This window comes from Pezoporus flaviventris, unplaced genomic scaffold, assembly GCF_033815535.1.
Source record: "Pezoporus flaviventris isolate CSIRO_AGI_PZ_B2104156 unplaced genomic scaffold, CSIRO_AGI_Pfla_v1 ptg000105l, whole genome shotgun sequence".
NCBI lineage: Eukaryota > Metazoa > Chordata > Aves > Psittaciformes > Psittacidae > Pezoporus > Pezoporus flaviventris.
The window spans coordinates 847028-856439 of NW_026892653.1; the positions used below are offsets into that span (position 1 = coordinate 847028).

At 43.3% G+C, this 9412-nt stretch overlaps 1 long non-coding RNA gene across 2 annotated transcripts in view; it reads right to left on the reverse strand.

The window, feature by feature from the left end:
• Window positions 1–5756, reverse strand: part of LOC133281634 (uncharacterized) — a 115680-nt gene extending 109924 nt beyond the window's left edge. For both annotated transcript variants that reach the window (XR_009747562.1, XR_009747561.1), the window contains exon 1: window positions 5583–5756. This is a non-coding gene — a long non-coding RNA (uncharacterized LOC133281634). The remainder of the gene's footprint in view (window positions 1–5582) is intronic.
• Between the last annotated feature and the right edge of the window lie 3656 nt (window positions 5757–9412).

Sequence of the window (9412 nt, forward strand, 5' to 3'; positions counted from 1 at the left end):
ATAACTCTTTCTAGCTACATCTCTTAATCCAATACATACCTTTTTTTTTGTGTTAGATAACACAATAAAAAAACCAACTGAGAACGCAGAGAAGGAAATCTGCTATCCAAGTGGGTGTGGCAGGCCAAATTAGTTTCCATCCACAGCTGAGTTTCCCCTGTTTTTAAAGTTGCACAGTTTTCCTTTCAGCTGTTGCCTTGAGCATTTGGATGCCCAGTTATTAGTAAACTAGCAAACCCAAATCCCATAGGTACCTTGGCTCCATAAAAGTCGTGAAGATACTCATGGGAAACAGTTCTATCCAGAGATAAACACGCATCCAGCAAACAGAACTGAGCACAAGCTGTTGTACTAAGCAGGGAAGGGAGAAAAAAAAAAGAAGAAGGTATTGAAATCTCTTCCCTAGTCAACAGCCTTTCAAAAGCAATTAAAAACCCTTCTAGGCCTGTGGATGTGACCTGAACTGGCAAGTCTGGCAATGCTCCGGTTGTCAGAACAAAACACCACGAGGACTGTTGTTGTTGGGAATTTTGCCATTAAAAAAACCAACTCAAGAACAACAACTACAAAAAAAACCCAACGCACCACTTTTAGAGCTTTGTCATGTTCCTGTCTGTTTGAACCAAGATACTGGATGTTTGCATAAGCTTCTGGCAGAGACCCAGCTCTCTGCAGTGTAAATACAGCCACAGAACACCAAGGTTTTCAGAAGCTGTTTCTTCAGTGTGTGTTAATGTGGCTTTTCAGGCAGTGGGAGATGGAGAAAGACTATCTGCAAGGAATCCTGTGTTAGTCTGCTTTATATAAAACAGCACCAAGCAGCAGCCAAGTTGTCTCAATTTCCGACTGCCTTAAACGTTTACCAATCTATCTCATTGGAAACCCATTGCCTGACATTCTGACAACAGGGGTTGTTGAAATTAGAGATGCTCAGGCCTGTCTAAGGAGGTTTGCAGAGACAGATTCCCAAAGCTCGCTTCGTGGTGGTCCTCCAGAGATTCGCCTGGCCCATCTCCCAAACACTGTATGTCTCCAGGCTATCACCAAACTGCATTAACGTTTCCAAGGGAGATGGGTCTAAACCGGAGGATCAGATCCAAATATCCTTAAAGTGGATATGAAATCCAAACCAAATAACTCAATTTAAGCTTCAGACTTGTTCAATTTTCCTCTTACAGGAAGAGAAGAAACTCCACCTTCCAACACCTCCAAAACTGGAAGTACTTTTAACATCTAGGTCTTTCTGCTACAGGCATCTAAGCCAATATGTTGAAGGTTTAACATCTGAAGAAAATCAATCACAGAGCTCAGGATCTGGACTAGGACCCGGGAGGCCTGGAGTCAGTTCCATATGTCTATCCAAGGTTAATCTCTCTCAATTTTCAAACAGCACATGCCCACATCAAGACCAATTTTGTAACAGAAATATTCTTACATAGCAAGCAGTCCAATACACGAAGTGGATAAACAGAGGGGCCTATTCTTCAGATGCAGCTGAGACAGGCCAAAGATTTGGAAACTTGACAGCTTTTTGTCATGTGGGCATGTTCAGGTTTGGATCCGAAGTCAACATCTCCAGCTAATCCATAAAACCCACCCAAACTTCACAAGCGTGAGAGCCTGACATTCCTGTAAGCTCTGTGTAATCAAAGTGGCAGACTCCCATCCAACATAAGCAATCACTGACAACTTGTCCATCAACCCTTTTTAATGCTCCATAATAAGAAAGCTTTATAGTTTTGAAATCATTAGGTTTGCAATTAAGGAATTTACCCCATTAGCCCTGCCAAACATTTCAGTTTGCAGAACAGGGGCTGAAACGGAGCAGCCAGGTAATACCTGCAAACCCATAACCCATAAAAAAGCAAACTCTAATTCTCTTCCAACAGCACACTCATGTCTGCATGAGTTCTGTTTGGTGAACACAAGGTAATTATTGTGAAGGCATCATGCTGACAACCACAATCTACTCTGGACACTCTTCAGTTTAATCATTCTATTACACACATGTGTACACCCAATTTGCTTTAAGGTTTGAGCCAGCCACAGCAGAGCCCAGAAGCAAAGGTTCTCTTAGTTTGCTCATAGCAGAGCAGCTCTGAAAGGTCAAATAAAGGGACATCAGAGTGCATTTGCAGTGGCACAATCTCATGTTTCTAACTCATCTTTCACCCTGAACAATGATCAAGCTAAGAAATTCCCAAGCTACATCTGAGGAGTTTTCAGCTGAACTTGTGCCCGTGGCTGTTAGTTGCAGCTACACCTTCCACAAAGGGTTGAGCAACCTTCTGTATTGAAGGAACCAGGAAGCTGAAGGAGTTGCACACTGCTCTTTACAGGCATAGAGAGACAGTCCCTGACCTGGGAAGTTCACTAATTAAATATAGAGGCAATATAGGACTCAGAGGGCTAAAAGCAGCTATGAAACAGTACTGGGCAGTTTGCTTAGCACTGTCCTAAATCCAGATGCAGTCTAGCAACCTGAATGAGGAAGATGAAATGGCTTCAAGGGTACTTGCAGAAATTTTGTCCCAACTTGAGAAGCAGCATGAGGAAAGGCTAAAAACGGCCAGAAGGGAACAAAGAAAATCTCCAAAGGAGCCTTGAGAAAGATTGGAGGAACAACAAGAGTCAGAGGATGGTGACAAAGACATTGATGAAGGATGAAGCTGCCAGAAGAGAAGCATGGCCGCAGCAGAGATCTGGAGGCCAGGGACAGATCCCCAATTAAGCACAGTTTACAACTGCATGCAAGGGTAGCCAAACAAGGTAGAGTTTAGAAAAGGAACCAGTGGAGAGGAACCCAGCACCTTCAGTGAGCTTGGAAGTGCAGAAAGGGTGAGAGACCACATGGAAACTCATCAGGGGCTTAAGGGCAGCAAACAGAGCATTTACAATGAAGCAGAATAACGTGTGTTCTGGGGAGAGAGCCAGGAGGGAGAAGACCAAAGTAACAGGGAAGAAAGAGTGAGTGTTTTATGAGTTTTCCCTTGGAAAAAGCTCGTGCAGAAAGGGCAGCGGGGGCCAGAGAGGGAGAGTGTGGAGAGCCAGAGCAGCTCATCTGCTGCAGGATTTCAGACCCCTGCCAGCAGCATCCCTGAGGCCGTGCTCAAAAGTGCCCTTCAGACAATGTGTGAAATGCACTCACCTCTGAGTTCACCTTTCCTGGGAGGGAAACCAAGAACCTTTTGTGCTCCAGCCCTGAAGCACAGAGGTGGATGTTAAACAATGGATTTTCCTCCTACCATGTGTAGCCAATACGGAAAGGCTAAAAGTGGTTTATGATTGCAAGTCAGGAGACTTCGATCGTGCCAGCTCTACACATGACACAATTTCTCAGCAAATTGGCTGGAATTAATGCACATAAGTGCCCGGTTTAGTTATTAAAACATTTTGCAGCATGTTCTAATTTAGACCTATGTGACACCACCACACTTCGGACCTTCTATCAACGTGCAGCTTCCAGCAGGATCTCTTCATAAAATAGATTCTGTTAATGCAATAAATCCATGGTTCAGGGAGAGCTCCACAAGGCTCCAAGTGAGGACTAACACACAAGCCCCACAAGGTTCCAAAGTACAGGCTGCAGTGAGAACTAACACACAAGCCCCTCTTCAATATAATTTTTCTTCTACGAATCTACAAGATACACATTCACAAACTCTTAGTGCTTTCTGCCTTCCCTCCCTGGCAACGTGGATGATTTCACCCTAAGGGATGCATGATCTTTAACCAGACAGTAATTGCCTTAAAGTCCCCAAGACCTAGTCACAAAGTTCCCTTTAATTTGAGAGTGGCTCAACCACAGGCAAAGTCACTAAAGACCTCGCATTAAATCCATGCCATTGTGCTCCTCTTCAAACCCAGGGCTCAGCTCCATTAACAAAGAAGGAGAGCTTCATGGCTGCCATGCCCTGGAAAGGCATTTCCCAATATTTTTCCCAAAGCAAATGGGGAAAGGCAATAGGAAATAGAAGTTAAAAAAATTGATGGGAAAGGCAAAGCTGGGCTGGTCTCTTCCCCACTGCATGGCAAGACATACAGCACACTTGACATGGTCAGCAGCCACTGAAGAGAGACTTACATGCCCCTGCCTTCCTTCCAGTAAATCCCCAACTGGATCAATGTTCAGGCTAGGTATGGATTGCTGTCCAAAACAGCCATTTCAGATAATTCAAAAGTGTATTCAAAAGTTTTCTGAAGCAGACACAACAAACAAGCCAGCAAGCAGCTTTTCAATCTTCAAAAGCATCCTGTTCCTCTACCTCCTTTTCCTCCCTACATTTTCCAAAGAAACGCAAACTTCTCACCAATGTCCAGTGGTTTTTCAATCTTTTCTGTCCCTTGGGAAGCATACCAAGAAGAGCCCATTCATCACAGAAGTTGCCATTGGGCTTTCTGCATGACAGCACTATGTTCATCCTGCCTTGTGTCCCTGCTCTGGTGGAAGACTCCACTCAAGACCTAGCCAGTGTCTAAGGGCTGTCCACACAAAGTCCTACCCGTTTCCACATTTCCTGTTGTTGTTCTCATTTCCTGGAGAGGGAATGGATGTGCCACCAAGAAAGCTGTAAGCAGCCCTTGCCAGCTCATGGTGGTACATGGACCTGGGTGAAATGACCCAGCAGGCATCAATAAAACAAAAACTCAGTAGCCCTGCTTTAAAGTACAAGAAACTCAAATAACTCCCTACAAATAATCCTGCTACTTTTATTGCAGAGAAAAACATTTTTGAAGGTATGGAGCTCTTTCATTTATGTATATGCATCAGAGATCGAATTTATGTTTCTCTTGCAACTATTAATATAAGCAACTAATCCAGCACAGGCATCCAGGATCCTCACAGCATTTTAGAAACCCAGAAATATTTACTATCAGGCATTGGGTCTCTTAATATCTCAAAGCAGTATTGGAGGGGCTGACTGGAGAATGCACTTTAAAAGATTTACTTCCCTCCCACTGGGAATTCAGTGTCTGAACAAGGAACAAATTCTGAAATGACATAATATTCCATAAAAGAAAAATATGGCACAAATATTTTGTACGGACATAAAAATCATAGTTTTAATTAAAAAGAAAAACATATAGAGGTCTTATCAGGGTTTTTGGCAAGAAATAAGCGTTACATTTAGTGTTATACAACCAAAAACTACTGGAATTTTTTCTGCTTCATTTTTATCTACCCTGAGACGCATTTCACAAGCAGAGTAGTTGGAAGGATCTTATTCTGGTTTTGCTTCAAAGAATAAAATATATAATTGCATTCACTAAATACACTTCAATTGTGTCACAACAGATCAGTGCCCTCCTGGTCACTGTCCCAAGTGCCTGATGGGGGGAAGTTACCTCATAGGGGAAATTCAGCCCACCCTTTTCATAGCTTGGCTCATCCACCAATTTTCAGTGTTTGCCTCGTACCTTCGTCCAGTTTTGGTTTGCATCGATTGCAAGTCCAACTAATTTCTCTTGGAGCCAAACTCAATGACTCAAACGTAACGCAGGCCAAGGCATCAACTTCTGCCTGGTTTTTGGTGGAAATCATATGACACTTTCCCTCCTTTGGCTTTTCGCATGGTTCCTACCTGCAAGTGTGAATGACTTCAGCTCCTTCAAAGCACCAACTCAGATGGGTCACGCTCCATTTAGACCCATGTTTGTTCTGCTTGTGTGAAATCCCTTCTCAAGCTAAAAGCAGCACAGCCTGAATGTTTCCCAGTGCTGAGGGCTTCTAGAATCACATGTCATGCTACCTACCAGCTCTGATCAGTTACCTAACAGTGTTTTCAGTCTGGACACTATTGAAAAGTGACTAAAGGTATCAGAGGTGCTTCTTCATTGTCTCAATGAGAGACACTGCTACTCACAGAGAGAATCACATCAAGCACTCACTTGCGTCCCTGCCCTGTCCCATTGCTTAACATTCCTATTATTACCCAGTGGAGCTAAAGCTTCACTGACCCACTGCACAATTACCATCATACTTTTGTCATCCCAGCTCACTTTGGCCATTCCATCACCACCACCAACTCCTGAATAGGTGGAAGGCCACACATGGTGCCTGTAGCTATACCAGGCAGCAATCCCAGCTGCAAAAAACAGCACTTGAAGTCACAAAGAGGTGGCCCAGTCCTCTGTTCTGTGTGCCAATATCTTGATAACATATCCCGATACCCCAAACACTGAGTCAAAGTGTTCTCAAGCAAAGCTGAGTCATCCCAGAGCTATTTTGAAGCAGGACTTTCCATGCCCTATTGTGCCCCTTGCAGCAGAGCTCAGCAGGGAGCTGCTGTCTGATCCCACAAAGCAGGACAGAGTTACAGAAGTCTGAAGATGACTCATGTCACACACATAAGTCTGGGCTTCTGTTTTTTATTTTTACTTTGACAAAATATTCAGCTTGCCCTGCAGCAAACCTATTAGTCACGCTTGCTTCTGGGAACGGTCAGAGTCCAAAAAGGATCAAGAGTTATATGTGGTTTCCGTCCTATCTATCATGCTTCCCTTAGATAGAATATAGGTCACCTAATTTCACCCCTGAAAAAACAAACATTTGCTGAGAAAAATCCCCTTCAGATTCCTGAGAAACTTTTTGGAACAGAATACTCACTCCCCAGCCTCAAAACCCAACTCTGCCTCATTTTTGAGTCAGAAATGTTGGAGTTAAAGCACACAATCTCCATCTTTTCAGAGGAGATAAATCCAGAAAAAACAGAAATTATCCAAACCAGCAAGTCATATTAGCATTGAGGTAAAATAAGACCCAGACAATGATTAAGGGCTTTAGTGGGACCCTTGGGGCATTCTGCAGGCACAAATTATTTGTTGTATTTATTGCAATAGTATTCTATGATTCAACAAGGATAAAACCATCTGCTATAACTTACAGCTATAACTCACATATAACATGACTCTCAAAGCAAACACATGCAGTCGTTGAGATGCTCTGTGGTATGCAGTGACTAATTATTCCAAGAGCAGACAGTGGACCACAGCATATCCCTAGGCAAAGGGTCTCCAAGATTCCTTCCAAAAACAGAAGAGACCCATGTCTCAGCCCTTCTTCTCCACACGCAAAACAGGCATTTAAGCACTAGATATAGCAAGAAGTAGATGCTTTTCCCATCCTTTCATAGAGCAACATGTCCTGGGGGAAAGGGGTGGAGTGTTCTGATTAATAAGCAAAATTAAAAAAGAAGATAAATTCAACTCCAACCCACTTCCAGACTTGGGTGCTTGTAGGGCTCCTCCCTTAAAACTGCTCATCCCATATTCTATGCTCATCTCTCTAAAGACCTTTCCCATCTCCTCCCCATCCAGGTGGGCTGTAAATCACTGGCCATCAGAAGGTCAGCAGCTCTCACTTAATCATTTTCCATCAGAGTCAGTGACTACAAACAGGATGTTTCATGCAAACACCAACAGCTTTTTGTGGTATCTTATGGTGGAAGAAGTGCTGTTTCAGAAAAACACCATTGAGAACAGCACTATCCTTTACAAATTACTCTCACTGGGATGCAAAGAATGTGACAAGTTTACACGGTTTTGGCTGGACTGCAAGTGCCTTTGCATTAGAAATATAAGTAAGCAACTTAATCCGAGCTAGACCTTTTCCCAAGGAGTGAGAATCCCTCAGACTTACCGCAACCCACCCAGATTTTATCTGACACGCTGCTAATCCAGCTAACTTCTTCTGAGCTACCAGCAAGACAAAAAAACCACTGTGGGAAAACAATAACTTGTTTAAAAACATCTTTACTCAGAGTCACCGTCTTCAGACACAACATCCGTTAGCAAGATATATGACAATTATCACTTCCAATAGCCCTTCTTGTCAGGGGTAGCGGGGAAACACGGCTTATGAAATCACAAAAATGTGAATGTGTTTCCAGGGGATTAAGCAGAGTCACATCTTTGAAGCATATGCTTCTCAGCATCCCACAAGTACAGCCCAAAACAGGACATGTTGGTGTTTCTTGAACTGCAGCAATGCTTTCCATCACTCACCGCACATTAGTCTATTTCCTACCAGTTTGCTTTGATTTGTAAGCCTTGTTGAAACTCCCAATTTTCCAGTTCCAGCCAGGACCTTTGAGTAAAGATCACAGTTGTCTCCAGTTCAGAGGCAGTGTTAGAGCAGGAGGAGGCCAAATGACTTGCGCACTGATCACTTGATGAATTAAAGTTCTTCCCATCTTACAATCATGCTGGGCTGCAAGATCATAGACTCGTACAATGGTTTGGGTTGGAAGCTCCTCCAGTTCCAGGGGTAGGGACCCCTTCCACTAGAGCAGCTTGCTCCAACCCCTGTGTTCAACCTGGCCTTGAACACTGCCAGGGATGGGGCAGCCACAGCTCCTCTGGGCACCCTGTGCCAGGACCTCAGCACCCTCACAGGGAAGAGCTTCTCTAATAGATTAGATAAATGAACTGGTAAAATATTACACCAGATTTATATGTTTTATTGGGTTTTCCTTACCGCTGCGTTTCAAAGCCAAGGTAAGCACAATAATACATCAGGGGACAAAACCCAGCTCTGATTTTCCCATAATGAACCTTAAAGCTCATTACAGCAATACTGATATTTCACATGTATTTACCTCTGTACAGACATCTTTGAAGCATGCAGCCATGTGATACCAGACAACATAAAGGGGCAAAAAGACCCCCAAACCAAGGATTTTGAGTAGGCTCATTTAGTGCAGAAAACCTTATCAACAAAGTAGGCATTCTGTACTAAAGCACATGCAGAATCCCACAGATTCCATCTTCAAAGACTCAGAGATAACCAACTCAGTTTGAGACATGCAATCCAGGGTAGGAGACTTCGCTTACAGTGTTGGACACAGGAAGAAACGAAAAAGGAAAATGCTGTAATGAATTCTGAGAGTAAAAGGCACACATAATTTAGTGTCTTTATCTGTTTTAAAGCATTTCTAGAAGCCAGTTTTTTTCCATACTGAAAAATATCTATATATCTAATCAGACTACACTTCGTTACAGCAGCAAATAGCTACATATTTCTAAAGAAATAAAATGGCAATTCAGGAGCTTTTTGAAAAAAATAAAACCAAAATCTTCTGCTAGACTTGCAGAGCATGCACACGTTTGCATTTCACAGCAAGGGAGAGGAGCACAAAGGTCCTTTGATTCCACAACCCCCCCCATTCCCTGCCTGGATCCAGGCAAGGATCCAGCTGGAAACAGAAAAAACATTAAGACCAAACAAATAAACAATTCCCCCAAACAAACAAACAAAAAGAAAAAATGAAAAAAAGAAAAAGCCAGAAACCTTCCCAAACCATCCAAACTCCCCCTCACTGCCTGCTCCCTTCAGGAACACGCTCACAGATCCTGCTGGCTGATAGGAAAAGGGCCAAGCCCTGTGAGCTCAACCTTCCGTCCATTTGGGCAG